The sequence below is a fragment of the Myodes glareolus genome, chromosome 4 (assembly GCF_982192425.1).
Source record: "Myodes glareolus chromosome 4, mMyoGla1.1, whole genome shotgun sequence".
Classification (NCBI taxonomy): Eukaryota; Metazoa; Chordata; class Mammalia; order Rodentia; family Cricetidae; genus Myodes; species Myodes glareolus.
Window position 1 is genome coordinate 77,018,210 of NC_142029.1, and position 23,690 is coordinate 77,041,899.

Genomic DNA, 23,690 nt, shown 5'->3' on the forward strand with positions numbered 1-23,690 from the left:
GCCTGCAGCTCGCAGAGGCCAAACAATGGGGATGTGTGCTTGATCCTAAACTTTGGTTGCCTGAAAATAGGAGCTAACTAAGACTCTTTCACTTCGCAAATGTACTGTGTCAGGCATTTTGCTACAGAGGCAGGTAGCTGACTAACACAACGTGGTGGTTTGAATGTCATTGATCCCCATAAGCTCATAGGGAGTGGCACTATTAGGAGGCATTGCCTTGTTGGAGTAGGTATGACCTTGTTGGTGGAGGAAGTATATCTCTGTGGGGGCGGGCTTTGAGGGTTTGCTATGCTCAGGGTACCGCTCAGTATTTCAGTCAACTTCCTGTTGCCTACAAGATATAAGACTCTCAGCCTCTTCACCAACACCATAGCATGCTCCCTGTCCTGATGATAATGGACTGAACCTCTGAACTGTAAGCCACCCCAGTGAAATGTTTTCCTTTATAAGAGTTGCTGTGGTCATGGTGTCTTTCCACAGCAATAGGAACCCTAACTAAGACACATGCTAAGTTTAATGCAGAGAAGTGGGGTTTGTCTACTATTTCTTTGGATAGCTTAAGTGGGGAAGATGTGGGTCTGTGATTATACCATCCTGAGTCTTCTGATCCAAGAGTCAGAAAGAATATAATGATTGAGCATCTTTATCACATAGATGCTTTCACCTACTCCATTTACCCAGCATTGACTGTGTGTAGAGCGTTGTGACAGACAGGAGGGAGAAGTGACAACGAAAGCATCAGAAATAGTTTAGAGTGTAGGAGACACAGACACACACAGATAATATACACAAACAGAAGCAGGAAACTTAATATGGAAGCCATCAGTTTCTCCTTCCATATGTGTGTGTGTGTGTGTGTGTGTGTGTAAACAAACAGTACTAGTAGAGCCTCACATAAGCTAGGAAAGTACTCTACCACTGAGTGATAGCACCAATGTAACAGGACTTCTAAGTTATATAATGAGCAGAGACTTCATCTTATTATGATTTTTAGTTTATTATTGTTGTGGTTGGTGGGGGGGTGAGATATACCTCTGTGTGTGTGTGTGTGTGTGTGTGTGTGTGTGTGTGTGTGTGTGATGTGTCCATATGGGTGCTTGTGCCACAGCGTCCTTGAGGTGGTCAGAGGACAACTTTGTGGAGCTGGTTCTCCCCTTCTACCTTTACATGGGTTCTGGGATGCAGATTTCTATGGTAAACATCTCTACCCACTGAGTCGTCTGGCCAGCCTACCTTTATTTTTAAATAACTTTTTTTTCCTGTAAAAAGAAAATACGTTGGGGCTAGAGAGATGACTCAGCACTTAAGAGCACTGACTGCATTTCCAGAGGACCTGGATTCAATGGCCAGCACCCACATGGTAGTTCATAATTATTTCTAACTTTTGTCCCAGGGAATCTGATACCCTCTTCTGGTCTCTGTGGGCACCAGGCACACAGGTGACACAGAAACATATATGCAGGAGACATATACACATACATGCATACACTAGTATGCAAAAAATAAAAATTAAATATTTAAAGATAAAACAAAATACATATAGCAGTTAAAATGTGAAAAAGAAGTTTATCTCAATATTACCACCTCTCTTCATACTGGCACTTCTCCCCATATGAATATATAAGACAGAAAGTAGGGGTCATTCTGGATGACTCCCTTCTCCAGTATACAGTTATCTCAATGGCTTTTATCTAATCTAGAAAGCACAGCTCCACTTAACTATGTCTGTCCTCCTTTTCTGTCACACTGTAGCCCAGCCACCTTCTCACCTAGTCATTTGTCACGATTCCTGACTTCACTCTTGCCTTGTCTACCCTATTTGTATTATAGACTAATTCTTAAAAAAAGATGAAACACCACCAGGTGTGGTGGCCATGTCTGCAATCCCTGCACTTAGAAGGCAGAGGACAGAGGGCCATCACAAGTTCAAGGCTAGCCTGGTCTACCTAGTAAGATGTAGGCCAGCCATAACTATGTGGCAAAATGAGAGAGAGGGATAGAGAGAGAGAGAGAGAGAGAGAGAGAGAGATTGGATCATGTCACTCTTTTGCCTAATGCCTTTAGTGGCTCCCAGCTGCCTTTAGAATTGACTTCTCAAAATAAGGCCAGCTCAGCTCAGTTGTTTGGAAAACCTTGTGCTGACAACAACTGAAAATGAATTGTATTTTTAATTTTGAAAAGGTGAATTACCAATTATATGATAAAGAACCACCAAATCAAAAGGTTGGGGAAGTTAAGAATCCAGATTGTTAAATAGTGAGTTTGACCCCTTCACTATTTCCTGAAATGGGAAAACCAGTCACATACTCATGTGGCAATGGAAACATGAATCAAATCCCCAACATGCCCTGTGTTGGGGTGCATAATGAGGTAGCCATCTCCCATAGAAAGCTGGGTTGGGGGTCAGTCAAAGGGAGGGTGTCAGATTGCCATCTCAGGAGTTAGAAACATGCCCTATGAAGATCAGGGCATCATACAATCATATCTCCCCTAGAAATTGTAAGCACAAAATGCCCATCTAATTAACATATGTGATAAATTCTTTTGAGCTGAAATGCCATCAATTGCTGTAAATTTGGTTGGCTGTGGCCAAGCTCTGTAAGTACACATGGGCAACTCCAAACCCAACTTGTCGTTTTAGAAAATGCCTCTAGATTCAGAGATGTCCCAGAAGAATGTTCAAGGGCAATGAGTAAAGCACAGTTAAAAATAGCCAGGTACTCAGTGAAAATTAGCGGTAGGAATTCATTCTAAACAACAGACAGCAAAAGTAGACCCACCAACTCTATGGCAATTTAACAGAAGCATTGTGGAATGCGTGCATTTACTCAAAAGTAAGAACGATTTTAAAATATCTTCATGGAAGCTTACCAAGGAAAAACCTAAAATATTTGAGATAGAACTAAATGAGATTTCTAGAAATGAAAACTAGAGTGATCATGGCTGAGCTAATGGGTTTAGCAGCAGACAGAGTTAGTGAACCAGAAGCTTGCTCTGTATCTGGAATGTGCTAAAAGTGATGGAAGTGTAATAGGGATTGAGCGCGCAGAAATCAGGACTTGTCTTTGTTTAATTCAAGATCTATATGGATAGCAGAATGAGGCCAAGACAATATATGAAGTGACAGTGGCTGGGAATTTTCCAGAAATGTTTAAAGAGAGATTCAAGAGTCCTTACAATCCAAACAAAATAAGAAGAAATAAATCCACTTGTGGATGTGGCATAGTGAACTTTCAGACACCGCAGATGGCAGAAATCTTAAAAGTAGAGAAAAGAAAAGCACATTAGCTTCAAAGAGACACAGATACAGTGATGACTGAACTCTCAAAAATATTGCATTGAGAATAAAATCTTAGGTACCCGGAGTAGCCCTAAAGTCCTGTGTGCTCCATGTCTGGCCTCCTTTCCCCATCTTTTCCGTTCTTTCCACATTACTTGCTCTGTGTTCAGTGGGTCTTCCTCCTTTCTGTGACAGAGCCTGCCCACTGCTCCATCTGCAGGTCCTCATACATCTCTGGGCGACCCATTCCTCAGCATCTTTCAGGTCTCAGCACCTTCTTCAGGGATTCTTCCCCCAACCAACTCTTAGCATTCTTTCTCATTTCATGTGTTCCCTTTCTTCATTTGGCATCTCTTCTGCTAGACTGTACGAGAACCATGATGTTTTATACACCTAGCATCCTGGAGAACTCACATACAAAAACTCAGGAAATATTTGTGAAGAAAATGTTTGTTGTTCAGATACTTCTTGTTCTTTCCTAAGTATATTACGTTATTTGGTTATACATCATTTTATGTTTTTCTTTATACAGATATAACGACATTCCATTTTCTAGGTTGTGTTTTAAATTATCCATATAGCATAAACTACTCACCATGTATATAAGCATCCTTCCATAACTTCATTTCTGATGGCTTCACGATAGTCAGTTATGAAAAATCATAATTTATTTACCCAAACCACTATAGCTTGCTGTTTAGATTTGTCCTCTAAATCTTGGTGTAAATAAATCATCTTTCCTTGTGCCTTAGCAATTGTACCTGAGTGAAAATGCAAAGGGGGAGACAAATGTGTGCATGCTGAAAATGACCACCTGATATTTCTATGTCCTAGTCACTTAGCTTCCCTTCCTAAGTATGGTATTATCTAGTTTAATCTCTATGACCATTTGATGTACAAAAATGGCATATATATATATATATTTGTGTGTGTGTGTGTATATATATATATATATATATATATATATTATATAAATTCCTTCCCCGGAAAGTTTGCCAATGAGCCCAGTATATCCATATTAGAGTGCTTGTGTGGGAGTATATGTATATATACATGTGCATATATATATATATATATATATATATTAAATTCCTTCCCCGGAAAGTTTGCCAATGAGCCCAGTATATCCATATTAGAGTGCTTGTGTGGGAGTATATGTATATATACATGTGCATATGTGTAGGAGGACATAGGTGAATGTGTATATATGTGCATGTGGAGATAAGAGTCAATGTCAAGTGTCTACTTTCCACCTTATTTTGGGAAGGACCACTGATTCAGTAGTGTGGCTGGCCAGCAAGCACCTCCTGCCCCTACCTTCCAGTACTGCTGTGTCTAGCTTCTTATGCAGATGCTGAAGAACTGAACTCATGGTTATTGTTTGTTTCTTTGGTTGTTTTTGCTTGTCAGTTAGTTTTTTAGTATTGCTTTATATCATAACTTCATAAAGAGTAGTCACATTCTTTTAGGTGTTGTATAATATTATAAGTTAGGTTTATATTATGACACATTTAACTAGTGCCCTGTCATTAGGAAGGTCTAAACTAAGCTCCTGGAGATGGGACAGAATTTTTACAGATAGGGTCTCATATGCCCAGACTGACCTCTAACTTACTGTGTAGCCAAGGAGAACATATACCACTACACCTGGTTTTATATGTTGCTAGAAATAGAACCCAAGACTTCATATATGCACAGCTCGGACACTATTAATTGAGTTATATGCCCAGCCTTGCTGGAACTTGCATACTTAGGTTACTCCTTTTTTTTTTTTCAGTACTGTTTGGCCAATAGCTTAAGCATATTTTCTAGCTAGCATTTATATCCTAAACTAACCCATCTCCATTTATCTGCACATTACCATGAGGTCATAGCCTACCAGCAAAGTTTCCACGGCTCTGGCAGAGGTGTCTGTCTCCTGCGGCAGGTACATGGCTTCTCCCTGACTCCACCTACTCTCTCTCTACATCTCTGTTCAGATTTCCCACCTACCTTACTCTGTTAAGCCATTGTCCAAAAGCAGCTTTATTCATAAAAGCAACACATATACAGAAGGATTTTCCATACCATTTCCCATTTTCTGTTTAAATAAAAAGGAAGGTTTTTAACTTTAACATAGTAAAATTACATATAACAAAACAGGTATTATCAAGCAAGACTTATAGTTACAATATTTGTATCTACTTTGTCTTTGATTGTAACTAAGGAAAACTTTAACTATCTATTCTTCAACTCCATCAAAGACTTGAAAAGTAAATGGGAAGTGTGTTGTAAGCAACTTCCAAAGCTCTAGAATTGACAGAGACATCTCACTGCCTGGATAGTCACCCAATGTTCTTCTGTAACATTGGACCATCCATCTTCAGCATACAGACCCATAGCATCCAGCAGACTTTTCCAGGAAGCAGGAAATTTCAAGGACAGTTTTTCCTATATTGACAGTTTGTCAGTCACTTTTTTTCTGTGTCCTGCAGAATGTCTGGCAGATACTTTCATGAAGCCTGAACCCTGAAAAACTGTCTTACCTTTCTGCAAGTTCAGCAATCATTTTTCTGTGAGCCCTGCATGTCCAGAATAGCATCAAGCAGTCCAGACAAGAGCAGTTTCTTGCCCAAATGGCTAGCCAACTCCATAAGGAGCCTCTTTGATGCCTATCTTCCTCTTGAAAATTGGTGCTGCCAGGAAATGATGTGTCTCATTTCATGAAAAGTCTTAAGTTTTTAAAACATTTTAAATGCCATATTCTATAGTCTTTGAAAATCTGAAGAATATCTTTCCATCTGAAATACATCTCCGCTCTTGATCTTAAATTTGTGTCAATAAACCAAGATCCGTACTAATGCAAATTTCTATAGCAGATCCCCCTTTAAATGTAAACAAACATTTATAAACAATATTTGGGAATTTGGGCATAGTTCTCTCCAAACTGCTTCCTCCTTTTGGTTGGGTGAAGTAATTTTGGGGTTCACAGAGATCTTTCAGGGGTTCTTGTACCATAAAACCACATTAGTCTGGAAGGAATCCACAGGTTCTCATTCTCTGTGGAAACAAAAGCAAAACCTCTTTTCCAAAGCAACATATCCTTAGACCCAAATTTTGAAGTCAAGATATCTTTAAAGTATATATGTTGGCTTACCTTATCAGTCCCTAGAATCAAATGTCTCTCTGCAGTCAAAAAATTCAAAGAAAATACAATAATATGCATAATCCAGACTCTCTGTGTATATTCCATCTTTACGTGGCTTATTTTTCTTACTCTATGATTTTTTCTACAAGTTTAATATTTATTTTATTATCTTTACTCCTTTAATCTATGACTGTCTATACTGTTTTATATTATGACTGTCTGTACTCTTTTTTCCCTCTCCCTCAAGCCTACAGACATTTATTCAACACTGTGACACATTTAGAGGTGTAACATGAGGGGCTGCTTGCTTGTAGGGTTTCTGTCCTGCCCAGTTCCAACAGCCGGCATTAGGTTATAATCTGATTGGCCCATTAGTTCAGGCTTCTTATTAGCTCTTGTAGCTTATATTAACCCTTATTTTTATCTATGTTAGCCAAATGGCTCAGTACCTTTTTCAGCAGGGCAGATCACATCCTGCTTCTTCGGTGATCTGGGCAGGACTCAGGAGGAATGGGCTTCTTTCTTCCCAGAATTCTCCTGTTCTCTTTGCGCCACCTCTACTTCCTGTCTGGTTTTCCTGCCTATACTTCCTGCCTGGCTTCCAACCAATTAGTGTTTATTTAAAACATAATTGACAGATATAGAATTGTTTTCCTGCACCACAGAGGTCTTTTCCATCTGGATTTGTCTTTATTTCTTGTGTATCTATAATTATTTTTTTTGATCTGGAGCATTTTTTTTTTAAATGCTAAGCGGGCATGGCTAGGACTAACTCTGTGGTCCTGGCTGCTTGTTCCGCCCAATCCAACATGGCAGAGACATGTTTGCTGCCTCTGAGAGTCATTCTCTTCACCCTAGATCCAGGGTTGTAGCGAGTCTGTATCACCATTAAGCAATTTATAACATGTTGCTCATAGACCCCATTTAAGTCCTTGGCCTCCTGAAAGAGCAAGAGCTGTATATGCAACTATCATGAACCAGGAAGCTGCCATTTCTAAACCTCGCGGTTTATTTTGCTGCTACTGCTGAATCAGGAAAACTTCTCTTAAAGGAGCCATGATGCCCCTGCTCACCACCAGGAGCCCACTGGAAAAAAGTGTTGCCGACTACCAGGAAGCCATGACTAACTGTTCTTTTGTATCTAGAATTCCTTTCCAAGCTTTCTCAGGTTTTATGTGAATGTAGTCAGCCCTACATTGGATGCCTGTCTATCTGTAGTTGGAGACTGCTTGTTTATTTCTGACTGCCCAGACCTGAAATAATTGCTTAGAAACTATATTATTTAAAACACTGCCCCCCAGTGACACTTCCTCCAGCAAGGCCACACCTTAGATCTCTGCAAACAGTGCCACTGGGGGAGCAAGTGTTCAAATGCCTTAGACTATGAGGGGGCATCGTCATTCAAACCACCGCACTTGGTAAATAGGAGTTGTAGATATTCTCAACATCTACATTGCATTTCTTTCATTAGCAGTGGGATCAGTGACCTTTCTGCTCATATGAAGGCCATTTATGTTTTCTTTCTTGTGGAGTGCTCTTATCCTTTCTCACTTTCTAATAGATGGCTGCTCCTGCTCTATTAATGTGTAGGCCCTCTTTACATATAAGCTCTCCTTTTTCTACCCACAGTCCTCTGAAAGTTAAGAGTTTTCATAAATTCAATAGGAAACTCATGTCGTCTAGAACTTGACATGGACTAATGGGAGTTTTTAATCCATCACACTTGGTGCAGCTACTGGTCCATTTGCTGCTGCAGTAACAAAGGTTCCTACTGCAGAATACTGCCCCAGATGCTAATATACATAATATACAATATATTCACAGTATGCTCTTTCCAGAAACGAAATTAAAAAATCCAGAGGTCTCAGATTCTTTAAAACCTGGGAAACATTGAGAAAAATTATTATTTTACTTTCTTTTTCCATATTGTTGCTTCTCCCTGCTGTTTTCCACATATTTAGAGGCAGAATACCCAGGAAAGAGGGACAGTAAAGGTTCCTTTACTACAGTGTCCAGGATTTTGCACCAGGAGATCACCATCTGCATTTATCTGGGTGTGATTCCCTGTAGGAAGTATTGCAAAAGACATCATGGGATCACAAAACGTCTTCCTTGCAGACACAGAGTCAGCAGATGAATCTGCTTACCGAAGTATTAGTCACGGCTCTCACCAGCTTGGACTGTATTTCACACGATAATATTTTTGTGACTGCTTAGCACCTAATAAATCATATATTTATGGAAACAAAATTGAAGACATCTCTGGAGAAAGGCTTTCCTCGCTCTGAGATTATAACGGATTACCCCCCTGCTTTCTCACAGCGCCTTTACGGATTCCTTTGTCCTGGTTGCTTATTTGACCCACCTGGAGTTTATTTTGGTATAAGTGGTGAGATCAGGAGCCAAATGAATATTTTATCAGATGACTATCCAGTTGTCCCAGCTACATTCATTGATCATTCAGCCATACCTCATTAATTTGAAATGTCATCTTCATCATATACTAAATGTTTATGCTTTATGACTTCATCTTTGGATTTTCTCACCTGTCACATTGAGTTGGTTGCTTCTTATTGTGACAGTATACCCTGGGGAGGTTCTGCCTCTTTCTACCCCTGTGAGCAGCATATGGGTGTCCTGCCCTGGCCAGCATCCTTAGAAAGACTCTTCATATTTTTAAGCCCTTTTCATTTTGCAAAATAGCATATAATTTAATAGTCTTTTACTTACATGTTTATTGCAGTCAGGCCTGACATTTGTTTCTGTAAATGTTTATCTGGTTTATTGAGCACTTTATTTTTCTTCTGTTGTACATTAGATATTGGTGTCTTTCTCCCATATGTCTAAGGGGACACTTAATTAATCCCCAATGCTAAGGCCAGGGGACCAGTTGATAACAGGAATATCAGAATAGGCTAGGCAGAAGGGTCATTCTACAATCCTCCCTGGGAATGTGTCTACAGGCAAAGACTCCTTCAGATGTGGAGGCAGAGGGAGACAAATACTGGTTTGGTCTGAATGTTTTTGTTTCCCCAGGTTATGTGTTGAAGTTGAATGCTGGAATTAATGGTATTTGAAGTTAGGAATTTAGAAGCAATTAGGTCATGAAAAGTGGCTCTTAGAAGAAATGACACTAACATGCTGGCTGCTTCCATCTGATCTCTCCTTCATGAGAACAAAGCATGATGAAACTACCTGTTGGCTACGAAGAGTCTGTTCAACAGAACTCAGCCACTTGGGAACCTTGACCTTGGTCGTCAAGCTTCTGCAACTATGAGAAGCTTGTTTTAAGACATCGTCTACCTGTAGGATTACATCACAGTAGCCCTAAGTGTCTTAAGACATTATCTAACATTAACTAACCACTCATGGGCTGATACTTTTCATGTTTCTATTCGTTGTATAATCGGAATAATTTTATGAATTATCATCACTGCCTTTTCTGAGATAAGGAAACTCTAGCTTGGTGGTTAAATAGTGATTTTGGTACATAGATAGGACATTGCAGAAACACAAGTAAAATCCAGCTCTCATTTGGGCATATTGGCACATTCCTATGACCCTAGTCTCTGGAGACTGAAGCAAGAAGATTGCAAGTTTAAGGGCAACCTGGACTTCATAGTGAATTCAGGTTCAGCCTGAGTACATAAAAAGGTATTGTATCTAAAACAAAATAGAAATAAAATTTAAAGGTCTCAAATTTCTGACACTTTGGTATTCTTTTTGTTTGTTGTTTTTCAAGATAGGGTCTCTCTATGTATCTCTGACTGTCTTGAAACTCACTCTGTAGACCAGAATGGCCCTGAAGTCAGAGATCCAAAGGTGTGCACCACCACTGCCCAACTAGCACTTCTGTATTCTTAATGTCTCTCTGTACTGAAATTCTATTCTCCCCTGACTCCAACTAATGGAAAAGATGTATTCATACACAAAACTATGAGACATACGGTGTGCCTGCAACTAACTGGGCTCTTTGTCTATCGTGCAGATGGACAGGTGTACTGTGAACTCTGCTACCTCATCAGTACCATGCCCTGCTGTTGCCCTTGGTGATCAGAGACCTTGACCAGGGCACCCACTACTCCTGACCTCCGCTGGCACTGCCCTCCGCTCTGGACATGTCCTTGAACCTTTCCCTTTTCTCTTCCTCAAAGTGCCCCTGGCCTTAGAATTAGAAGCCACCGTTTCTGCTGACTTATTCAACTAAATTGGACAGTTGTTAATAAATGCTAATGAATTATTACCTTATTCCTACAGAAACCAGGAAGTAGACCAGGGAAGGGAAAACTGAGCAGTTTTACAGCCAAGAGACAAATAATACATTTGACTTTCCAGGTCGTGTGGGATCATCTGCCCTAGGAATCCTCCTGAGGAGAAAAGACAGCATTGGTCCCAGGCTGTGCAGGAAGGGGAAGACAATGTGGGGGACTGCTGTGGACACTGAGTCTCCCTGGTCCAGCTCTACAGCAGACATTGGTCTCCCAGTCACAGCTCTGGGGACCCAATGGTGAAGGTAGAGAGATGGGGACAATCCCTGGAGAAGTGGAGCTCCTTAGGGGATAGTCCTCGAAAAGGCAGCGCAGAGTGTAGACTCAGACCCAGAGAAACTTCTCTGGTCTCTCAGAACTTCTGCTAGCAGATCCAGGCTATGGAATGAGGTTGGAGGGTCTCCTTTTAGACCTGCGTCACAATTCTCAAGCTTCAAGGCAGCTCTTGCCTATGGCAGATCTGGATGTTCCTGCAGTGTTGCAATGAAAAACTCAGGGAAGAGACTGGAGGCACGAGGAGGAGCACCCTTCCGCATCCCGTTGCTGGGAGGAGCACTCTTCTGCATCCTGTTGCAGGGGGAGCACCCTTATGCATCCCATTGCAGGGGGAGCACCCTTACGCATCCCGTGGGAGGGGGAGCACCCTTCCGCATCCCATTGCAGGGAGGAGCACCCTTACGCATCCCGTTGGAGGGGGAGCACCCTTCCGCATCCCGTTGCTGGGAGGAGCACTCTTCTGCATCCTGTTGCAGGGGGAGCACCCTTATGCATCCTGTTGCAGGGGGAGCACCCTTCCGCATCCCATTGCAGGGAGGAGCACTCTAACGCATCCCGTTGGAGGGGGAGCACCCTTATGCATCCTGTTGGAGGGGGAGCACCCTTATGCATCCCGTTGCAGGGGGAGAACCCTTCCGCATCCCGTTGCAGAGGGATAACCCTTACACTCCTGTTGCTGGGAGGAGCACCCTTACACATCCCATTGCAGGGGAGCACCCTTACGCATCCCATTGCAGGGGAGCACCCTTACGCATCCCGTTGCAGGGGGGAGCACTCTTACGCATCCCATTGCAGGTTGCAGGAACCACTCCTAAAGGCTGGCAAGATGGTTCATCGGTTCAAAGCACAGACTATTCTTGAGAGAACCCAACTTTGGTTCCCGGTACCCACACTGGGCATTATAACCACTGCCAAGTCCAACTCCAGAGGATCTGACAGCTTTTTCTGAACCCTACAGACACCTGCATTCATGTGCACATACCCACACATAGCCACATGCATGTCTTCACAGTGAAAAATAAAATAAATCCTAAAAGAAAAAAACTCCATTATTTTGTTGGAGGACAGGAGGTGAGCAAACAGGACATGCTCTACAAAATTTATAATTACCACCGATAATACAATATTTCCAGAAATCATTACTCGAGGCTGCACGTTTTCTCCATTCTAGGCTTTTCCTTTGATAATGCCAGATGCACATGGGGAATGCATGAAGCGAAGGCCTGAATCCATCATAGCCACGGAGATACCCAGTCTGGATAGGAGGCTCTGAATGAGCCAAGCTCTGGGTCCCCTCCAGCCAAATGTTTCGGTGGTTGTGCCTGGCTTTCTCTAGAAAGATGAACTGGTCTAAGAGTGAAGAATGAGAAAGGATTCATCCCCCAACTGGATCAAACCTCTCTGAAGTGGAACCCCATCCAAGCTGCACCTTCCCTTGTTCTCCTGAGGAGTTGTGGTATTCTGAGGCCACCAGGAGGTTAAAATAATTTTGTCATGAAGAAACACCTTGAGGCAGCTGAGGAACGTATCTCCTCTTCTCATCATAGAGTCAGAAGCTGAGGCCCGGGGCAGCCCAGTTCCCTCTGTACCAGCGAAGCTGTTCCTAGTGTCCATGCTGCCTGTCCCCATAAGACTCAATCAGCTGATTACAGTGGCCTTTCCCTCTCAAGCGCCATTGCATTGGATAGATGCATTAAAAGGCTCCCCGGGTAGACAAATCCTGGCACTGACAGGTAGCTTTCCATTAATAAAGCAAAAATATAAATCCTCTTGGTGATTCTAGATCAGGGCTCGCCCCCTCCTTCCCCACCCCCACAGGAATCCACAAACACATTTTTAAATAACAAAAGAAAATTGAGTACCCAATGCAGTTAGCTGTGGCCCCATGGGGACGGAGGAGGCCAGAAAAGAAGTCTATTATTTTGCACCTGCCCTGCCCGAGAGCTCATTGTGCAGCAGTATTTACTTAAAAAGCAGAGAAGGAAATCATTATTTGCTCTTAGTCCTTCGATTCCCGTGGCTATGCTCTTTGGAGGAAGTGTTTTATTTTATTTCTTCCCCCCCCCCCCCTCTTTCCCCGTGTTTGAGTTGCAAGAGGTAAAAGTGGCAGTGCCTGGTGCATACGATATGGAGAGTGAGCATGGGGGCCAGAATGGAGCTTCGCAGATGTCTGCGCTGCTTCCTTTCATGTCTGGACCGCGATGAAAGGAACCGAGCTCAAAGGGAGAGTCTCTCTTTCCTCTTTCTCTCTTGCCATGTACAAAAGCTGCATGTACATTGCATATGCACACTGCCCGGGCGTGCACACCCCAAGTATACACTCGTGTGTGTGCAGACAGCGTGTTACCTCTGCATATTTCCATTGTGCTATGTAATGGAGCACGCATGACTATATTCCACCTCCTTCCTCGAAATCAAAAGACTTAATGTATGCTGAGGGATGTTGGGGGGGAGCACACACAACCTGTCGGGAAATAAGAACAGAGAAAGGAGTCCGCCCTCTTTTAAATGCTCTAAGTATCTTCCGATTTCTAACGCCTTTCCCTCTAAATGGCTGTGTTTGCTCCACTAGATTGGCAGCAATCAGCCTTTACAAGTGTTGGGGAAAGATTTGCTTGAACAGATGAAAGAAAATTATTCCCTCCTAAAGGCTGGCGTCCACCACAGATGATGTGGCGTTCTCCAGCTTGGCAGAAGGACAGTGCATTTTGAAGAAGCTTGTTTTCTTAGAAAATATAGTCGTTGAGCCAGAAGGACAAAATCACAACCAGCCTGATAAAAATGCGACTGTTGCAAGTCATGAGGTGTTAGGAACGGCGCTTTCAAAGGGAGGGACTTTCGGTAAGCTCGAGAGCAGCTGGGCAGGGGGATATGTGGTGTTGGGGTAGTGTCGCGACAGGACTGTCTGCCTGTGTTAGGAGGATGCTGTGCCCCCAGAGGTCCAGGAGAACATCAGTATTGAAAGGGTCCACACCATCATCTTATCCCACTCCTGCAATCCTTACCGCAAATAGGAAAAAAAAATTAGTTTATCTATATCACACTGTTGTAACGGGTGTACTTTACTGGCCAGCCCGCCCTCCAACTGTGGGCACTTGGTATTCCATTAATAAGTGTGTTTTCTGCCGATTCTGATGACCTCAGTCCAATCCCTAGGACTCACATCATGGATGGAGAACACTGACTCCCAAGAATTGTTTTCTAACCTCTATAGGTACACTACAGCACATGTATGCCGGATGGATGGATGGATGGATGGATGGATGGATGGATAGATAGATAGATAGATAGATAGATAGATAGATAGATGTAAAATTTAAAAGAAAGAATAAAAAGTAGCCACGCAGTGGATCAGGTTTCAGTTTGGATAGAGATCTAAGGCCCGTGTGGAAGTGAGCCATGCATCTATGTTGGCATTGCATTCCAGAGAGAGGTAGTGCGAGCTCAAGGGCTGCAAGGAGGGGTTATCCTTAGCATATTCTAAAAACAGCAAAATGGCAGTGTAGGTGGAGGAGAGTAAACAGGCGTTGGTGTCACAAAGATAATGGAGGTGAAAAGGGTGCATCACATCCAGCCCAGCCTACCCCTGTCGGCCACTGTAAGATACCATGGCTTGAAATAAGGACAAGAGAAGATGGAAGGTTGGAAGTTGCCTTGTTGGGACAGGGAAGGAGAAGAATTGGGATAACAGAGAATGGACTCTCTGCTGAAGAGCAAGATTGAAAAAGCATTGGAAATCACACAGAGGGTGACAGGCAGCTGGGCAGCATGGAGAAACAGAAGGACAAATGCTAAGAGAGGAGGAGGCCCCACTCAGCTCCAGCAGTGGCTCCTGAGCAATAGGAAGAAAATCAGAAGCGTCATGTAAAACCAGCTCACCAAGGTGAGAACAGAAGGGGTTCTTTCCCAAGGATGAACTCAACAGTTCTCGCAAGCCTCATATCCAGTCAGTTTGGTTGTTGTTGCTGTTGAGACCGTGACTTCTCTGGCATGCCTGGCCCATACTGAAGAAGCCACCTGTTTTGTCATTTCCCAGGTCTCAGAGAGTTGCAGTTGGGTGTCATCTTGAAAAGAAATGTATTACTTAAAAGCAAGCTACCCTGGGTACCTGATAATAAGAAATGATCATGCATCAATGGGCCTGGCGTTAAACTGCCACAGACTGAGAGTGGAAAAATAGCCATAAGGACCAGTCATGGAGAAGTGAGAGCCAATTGGGAACATATCAAGAAGGTCAGATGACAGAAGACTTGCTTTGATCAGTGCAGACTACAGTAGTGGGTTGCCGTACATTCTCAGACTGGGAAATGAGTCCATCACCTGAGGATAATGATGGAATCTGTTCGCACCAAGCAGAGGTCAGTGAGTGACCAGGCCTCTCATGCCTTCTACCTCCTACAAGGTTCATTGTCAATGGGATCAAGAATTCTGAAGTCACTGGTAGTAGCTGACTTCCACAGCTTCATCCTCCAGCAGTGTTTAATGCAGAGCAGCTTTTGAAAGCACAGAGACTGTCCCTCCTGCCCAGACTCAGTACTCACCCCAAACACACTTGGGAGATACCAGTTGTCTAGAGAGTCAGTACCCTGCCTGGTCCATGAACCACAGGGCTGAGTAAGTGTAGCCAGAAGATGCGTCTGGTACTGAACGAAGGTCCCAAATGGAAGAGAGCTGGTTGGACTTCTCATACTTGATTAGGCACAGTATCAGTCTAAACTGTAGGAAAACAAGCAGCTCTGGCGTCAGCTCACAGCCCTCCCCATGCCTGAAAGACTCCACGTTTAGAAGAGAAAGAAGCCATTCACACTTCATCTTTTTATACTACTGATCTCCCTCCTTTCTTCTTTTTTATTGTACCTTTGCTAGTATTTTTACTTTAAAAATTATTACTTTTTTCATTCTTTTACTTACATTTATTTAGCTTTGATTTTTTTCTTTATTGTGTTGCCAAGCTTCTCCATCTCTCACTTCTCTTCTGCCCCATTCATGCCGTTCTTAGCCCTTATCTGTCTTTCCCCTCCCTCTACCTATGTACCATGTTTCTCCTTTCCATGACTCTGTTCATTATTTAATTCACTTTGCCTCTTTTTAAATGTACCCGAAATTATTTTAACTTTATAATATATTCTACTTTATTTTTTGCCATTTTCTATTCTTGGCCACTGATGGTATAGTAATAATTTTAATGTATTTTAACCATAATTTCTATATCTTGTTGTCACATGCAGTGGTTTGTTTTCTCCCTGAGTGGTCCTGAGGATTGAACCCTCAAAAGGAGGATTCTCACTAAGAAAATCCTAAAATAAAACTACGGACAGATGACCAACTACAACATAGAAACATAAGAAACATGGAAAGAAAAGCAACATGGACATGCCCCCCCCAAGACTGTATGTAACACCCTAACTAAAGACTCCAGAGATATTCAAATGGTTAAAACATCAGGGAAAAAATAAGAAGTTATTCTAAATATAACCAGGGGAGCAAAGAGGAAGCAAAGGGACAAATGAAGCGAGAGAGCCAACTCAGGACACAGTCACAAACCAAGGTGGAGGAGAAGGTCGAAAGCACAGACAAGAAGTGCAGTAAGAAAGCTAAGATCTTGCAAGGGTGGGAAGAACAAGTGTTAAAAACGAAAACCTCCGTCAAATAAAAGTACATTTTTATTTGTACAATTAAAAGTACATCATAAGCATCACCAGTAAGGGACTGGAGAGATGGCTCAGTAGTCAATAAAGCAAAACACCCAGAGTACCAGAGTCTGCTTCCCAGCACCAGTGAAGGGTGGTTCACAACTACCTGTAATTCCAGCTCGGGATCTGATGTCCTCTTCTGGCCTCCGTGAGCACCTGCGCTCATGTACACAGACATAGTTTAAAAATAAAACCTTTAAAATCACCGATGAGTCTACAATCAGCCAAAAAAGAAACTGACAGTGATAGAAGAAAAGGCCAGACATCAATGACCAAAAATGGGGGGGGGGGGAGCTGGAGAAATGGCTCAGTGGTTAAAAGCACTGGCTGCTCTCCCAGAGGTCGTGAGTTCAATATCCAGCAACCACATGGTGGTTCACAACCACCTGCAGTGAGATCTGGTACCCTCTTCTGGCATGTGGGCATACATGGAGGCAGAATGTTGTATACATAATAAATAAATAAATCTTTTAAAAAAAAGCATGACCATAGACTGAAAGAATTATGAAGTCTGCTCAAGAGACCAAACCTAATAATCTATGGGGTAGAAGAAGGAACTGAGACAAGAAACTAACAGCATAGAAAAATCAATAAAATTATAGGGCAATTTACAAAATCCAGGGAAAGAAATGCATATCCAAGAACAAAAAGTATTTTGAACCCCCAAATAGACGTGACCAGAGAATAACCCTGTCACAACACACTGTAGTCAAAATTCTAAGAGTATAAAACAAAGAAACAGCGTTAAAAGACTCAAGAGAGAGTGCCAACTCCTTTACAAAGGCAAACTCATCACAAGAACATTAGACATCTCGGCAGAAACCCTTACAGCTAAGAAAGCAAAGAATGATGTATTTCAAGCCTTGGAAGTAAGTAACTGCCAACAAGAATTACTATATTCAGAAAAGTTATCTTTTTAAAACAAAATAGAAATAAAGACATTTCAAGCAATTCATGCCCACCAAGTCAGTGTTACATCCAATTCTTAACAGAGTCCTACACACAAAGGAGGAAAAAGGCAATCTCAGTGGTGAGTGCAGAGAGAGGAATAGTGAACAAAGGAGAACTAAGAAACAATCAATTGTTTCCAACTCAGTAAACCTGTAAACACCTAATGGAAATGTGGGGAGAAAAGAAAAGAGCCCGCAGGGGTGACAAGATGGCTTAGCTGGTAAAAGCACTTGCCACGCAAGCCTCACAACCCAAGTTTGATCCCCAGAAACTAGGACCCCTGTTTGAGGGAGAAAACCCCAGGAAAGTTGTCGTCTGACTTCCACAGAAACACACTTGCCATGGCACACATGTATCCACACTCAAACACAGATGTCACAAAACAGTATTAATAAATAAATCTATGTAAACAAGAGGAGCAAGTAATAGTTGAACCAACCAGGTAAACTATAAATAATAGGAATCAGTGTACTCTTCCCAAATTTACAAAACAGACGTTATAGGACATAAAGGAATATATAGGCACAGGTATAATAACAGGTCACTTTGTATCCAATTCTCAGCAGTAGCTAGATCATTCATACAAAAATACAACAGACTTCAGAATTAATCTCCACTTTCAATCAAATAGGCTTACCAGAGTATTTCACCTGACACCTTAGAACTATACATTCTTAGAAGCCAATGAAACATTCCCCCAAATAGATCACATTTTAGGTCTCAAAGCAAGTCCTAACTAGCAGAAAAGAATTAAGATGACTTTTTATATTTGATCATATTGTAGTGGAACAAAACCGAAAATCAATAACGAGAAACTGCATAACTGTATAGATGCTGAGTAAAACACTCTTGAATAACCGTTGGGTCGCTCATGGGAGGAATCGGGGAGGATGCCAACGTATCCTTACAGTCAAGTGAACAGGAAAGCACAATTTACCAGAATTTGGGGGATACAGCAAAGGTAGGCTGAAGGGGAAAGTTGATAGCCAGGAGAGCTCATAGGAAATGGAGCCCAAAAGAACAATACACAGAAACCTTCAAACAAAGAACAGACAACCTGCTAACCCAGCTAACCAAAAGTAGGAGAAGACCAAAACTGACTAAATTGGAGATGGAAAGGTATCAGTAACCACGGATCCCCTATGGAATGCAGAGGATCAGCAGGGCATACTTTGAAATTTTATATTAAAAAAAAAAGAAAACAAACTAGAAAGTCTAGAAGAAATGACCAGATTCCTAAATATATACACCCTAAGCAGATTAAATTGAGAAAATACAAAAAACTCAAATACTTCCATAACAAGTGATGAAATTGGAGCAGCAATAAAGTCTCCCACAGAGGAAAACACAGAACTGGACAGATTGATGGATACATTCCAACTTTAGCTTCTCAAGTTGCCTAAAAGAGAGAGAACTATTGAACTATCATGCTTTGATACTTACCCTGACACAGCAACAACCAGCGCGAGTTTTCCTGTTGAACATCTCAATAAAATCTGTGCAAGTTAAATTAAAGAACACAAGTTAGTTTCATTCCAAAGAGGCAGGGACTGTCTGACACATGAATCTCAATAAATTAAAATATAGCATAGCAATGAGTACACTCAAGAGCAGAAATCGCAAGGTCATCTCAACAGACCCAGGAAAAGCCTTTCCCAAAGTTCCCATCTCTTCATGGGAAAGCTCTGAAGAACAGGATACAGAGTGAATAGCCCCTCTGAAGCTGTGGGGTTTCACATTAGATTTTACACTTAGAGGATCTAATATATTTTTATGCACTTACTCATCACCCAAAAGCAGAAACTCCATGACAGAGTTGGAACTAAAACAATGAGTTTCACATCCTCATGCATGACTCAAATGTCATTCCCTGCACCCGGGCCTTCCTCACCCCTGCATCTCCCTTTATATAGTCTCTGCTTCTTACACTGCAGACATTCTTTGAGATCTGTAGACTTTGGGTCTAGTTAAGTTTTGTATGTGATATTTTTCATTTGCAAGTTCTTCATAATTAAGTTTTAATGGAACAAAGAACTACGGGTAGGAGGAACAGGATACCATGCAGCACAATAAAGGCTAACTATGATATTACACTCTACTGAGGACAAACTGAAAGCATTCTCTTGACAATCAGGAACAACACAGGGCATTCAAAGTCTCCACTTTTATTTAATATAGCTTGAAGTTTCAGTGCTATAAGGCAAGAGAATGAAATAAAAGGCTACAAATAGAAAACAAAAAGTAAAGAAAGTTATCCCCATTTGCACCAGAAAATGCTTAGATGTTAACCTGCTATTCAGTATACTAACATAAATAAATAAGTAATAAACAAACAAATAAATAGAATTAACAAGACAAGCAATGGATTTTTCTCTGCCGTGAGAGCCTGATGAGGGCTTTGACACAGAGGCTGGCATCTGGTTTACATTTTAGTCAACCATTGCTTATGATTGTGCGGAGAATAGGCCAAAGAGGCATTATTAAATTAAAGGCAGAAGCACGGGGGCCGGGCAGAGGGGCGGTTATGACAGTAATCTACATGAGGGATGCCACTGGTTTGAACCCGGAATATGGTAGGGAATATGCTGAGAAACGACACTACGATCAAGGAGTGAGAATCTGAGATACACATATGAGGCTGTGTTGTCTTAATAAATTAATAGATCGTTTAATCAGTTATCATACCAAAGCCAAAGATTGTGTTTAGGGGAGGGGAAATAGATGGTGGCATCAAACAGACTAAATTTCCTGTTTTCTACAACTCCAAAGTCTAAGCAGGGGCGGCTGCAAGTGCCGTAGACAAATCACCACACACAAACAGGTAAGACTGGAGTGGTATTCTCTCTACAAGGTAACTGTTGTCGTGGGAGCCTTCACCCCTTTCTCCCTCACATCACCGACTAAGAGCGTTTCCAGGTGTCTCCTCAGCGTGGGCAATTACATCGAGGGGCTCCACCATTCTCTAAGATGCTGAGTCCTTGTCTGTGTTCTCTTCTTACTCTGCTTCCTTCAAAGGTTTGAAGTCCTTTCTGGTTGTTTTCCCAGCTCTGAAATTGCAGCTGGTTAGTGCACCCTGCATACTGGCGAGCGCTGACGGCTTCCATCACGGCCTCTTCAACTAACCAGACATTCCACGTTCTTCTTCACTCTCACTGGTTCTCCGCCGACTTGCCAAGACTATCTTTCTGAATCACAGACTCTGTGGGTCCTTCAGGTTCTGTGGAAGAGCATGAAGCCCCACTTCCCAACTTCCCTTTCCACCCTGTCCCCAGCACTCTCATGTGCTGTTTCCTTAGGCACCTATGGGCACACCAGACTCTTCTTTCCTCTCTGCTTTCTCAAGGACTTTCCCCCCTGACTAAGGAGAACTTCTTTCCTCCACCCACTAAGACCAACCATCCAACCGGGCACTGTGACGTCCTCTCATGCCATAGACCTCCTTTGCTGCATCTGTACAATGCGAAACAACTTCAGTCACCACATGGAACTCTGGGAAGGTTGAAACACGTCAAATGTCACATGTTAGAATGGTAAATGTTTGTATTTATTGAGTTAAGTAACATTTAGAATTAAAATGAATTAATCAATTTCATTAGACCTTTTAAAAATACAGCTACAAGAGCTGGTGAGGTGGTTCACTTGATAGAGGTGCTTGCACACAGGCCTGGCAATCTGAGTTTGATCTCCAGATTGTATATGGTAGCAGGAAAGAGTCTGAGAGTTGTTTTCTGATGTACACAGGCATGCACACACACAAAAACATCTCTCCTTCCACAGAACTGGGATTACAATTTTTTTTAAGTAGATTCTGAGGCTCAGACTTAAGTCCTCATGTGAGACAAGCAAACACTTTACTGAATAAGCTTTTTCTCAGCCCAAACTACTAGGTTTTCCATTGTCCTTGTGACCCGAGGCGTTATATTTCCAGGCAACATTGCAGATGGTGCTTTTCATAACCATATGTAATTCTTCAAGTACATGCCTGTCTCCTGCAGTAGAGAATGCCTTTCCCCTCTGGTCCCTACCATGATGGACAGTACCCCCTCAACTGTGAGCCAAAATCCTTCCTGCCTTAAGTTGGTTCTCTTGTGTTTGGTGGCAGTGATGAGAAAATTAATCAGTGTATTAGAGAATTTGAAGCATTCAGATTTACCTATAGTTCAGGCCCCTGAAAAGGAAGCTGAGAAGGCCCATGAGGGACCAGCTGTGTGCCCACTGCCAACATGAAGGGTCTTCTGTGAGCAGGAAACAGCTGCCGTCACCGTGAATAGCACGGTGGTCACAAACATCAGCAACTTGCAGAATTCCAAGCCATCGCACTGTTGCACTGTTTGTCATCTTATCCTGTTTACAGCTGTGCTCCTGTTGTCTTCATCCAAATGCCCGGGGGTGGGGAGTGTAGCCCCGATTTTGGAATCCCCAGAGAAATCCCTGCTGTTTCTTCATTTTCCATCTCAAATCCCGAATCTCAAACCTTTCATGGGGGACAGAAAACCCAACTCTTCTGAGGATCTTCCCAGTTTACTTTGCTTTTTGTCCCCGAGAGATGACTGGACAAATCCTAGAGAATGGGGCTGAGGCCTTGTAGAGTTCTTCCAAACCGTGGCTTGAGAGCGTTCGTCTCTTTGAACACAGCGCTTTGGAAACAAGCAAGGAGTTGGCCACAGCACCCAGCTCCAGGCTTTGATCTGAGGCTCCTGGGCCCTTTGACGAGTGTGGACCAGAGCCAGTCCTGCGGGATAATTAAGTCTCTTTTTTACATAATAAGGTCCCTTTGGCTCCTTAATTACACTTTATAGAAAAATGAACTACCTAGGCTGATGGATCAAAACTCACGTAATACGTGATGGGAAGAGGGAAAGAGCAGGCCTTCAACTGTGCTCTCCCGCTTTATCAGCAGACGAAAGCAGGGGACACGACAACTCAAAACCAAGTCTTCTTGAAGCCCTGTGGAGCCTCCAACACCAGGATGAGTCTGCACTGGGAGGCATTTCAGATAGCTAGATCCCGCACTGTTATTCGGTATGCAGAAGCCTCAGAGCCATAGGCAGGTGGTGTTCCTAGGACTTGCTTTTCACTGTATCAGGTATTAAGTGTCCCCAGACTCTTGGTAGAATTATGGCATAACGGTAGTTTTTCCTTTGCTTTTCATTTGATTCAGTCATTCATTTATTCATTCATTTGTTCATGCATGCATTCATCAGGGAGATTGAGAGTTCGGGGCTAGATTTGGCATAAGGTCATTTTCTTCTCAATCTCTACAGTCTCACTGCCAGGTCTTAGCTGCCTTCTCATGGGGCCGTTAGCTTTTAGACATAAGCTGAACACGATCTGGTTTGAGCTGTAGGAAAAATGTCTTTTGTGGTAACGCAGGACCATTTCAAGAAATAGGGAGGATGCCTTGGGAAAGGGTTCAATGTGGAATGTGGTTGCTGAGGGAAAAGAAGAGTAAAGCAACGTGGAGGATTTGTAGTTTAGCCCCCAGGGAAGTCCTAACCGTGTGAACTGTAAACGAGGGAAAGAGCCCAAGTGTCCGTGAGTCACTGGGGGAGAAATGTCTCACAATGTGTTATGTGCATCCGGAGTCACGGAGGACAGGGTCTGAGGCCAGCTGAGCCTTGTCTGTGGAGCACATGACACGGCAGGGAGTCGGGGACAGCCAGAAGATGACTTGGCGTGACTTGTCAGTAAACTTTTCATCTTGGTGATGAATCACCTGACCCAGGCTATGCAGGAATTTGGAGAGGCCTATTTAGCTCAGTTTGGGAGGTTCAAGAGCAGGGCACTTGCATTGTCTCTGTTCTCAGCTGTGTCACCTCCTGGTAGATGGCCATGGTGGGGCCATCTTTGTGAGAGCAAGCCATTGATTCCTTCTTGAACCAGCAGCAAAGCAAGGGAAAGACTTGAGTGTCTGAAGTCCCCTGCGTGTCCCAATGACCTAAGAACCTCCTGTAAGCTAAATTCCCCAAACCATCACGCTGAGGGCCAAGGGACCCATCACAGTAGAGTCAAGCCATAACAGTTAGCTTCTGGGATTCAGCACTTAACACCATAAAGGACAACTGGAATCTGTGGAGAAAGCCCTCAACACAGGT

At 42.6% G+C, this 23,690-nt stretch overlaps 1 protein-coding gene across 1 annotated transcript in view; it reads left to right on the top strand.

Moving 5' to 3' along the window:
• The window catches only part of Nxpe4 (neurexophilin and PC-esterase domain family member 4), a 244,425-nt gene that overhangs the window by 22,610 nt on the left and 198,125 nt on the right, over window positions 1-23,690 (top strand). The gene's annotated exons all lie outside the window — the stretch shown is intronic.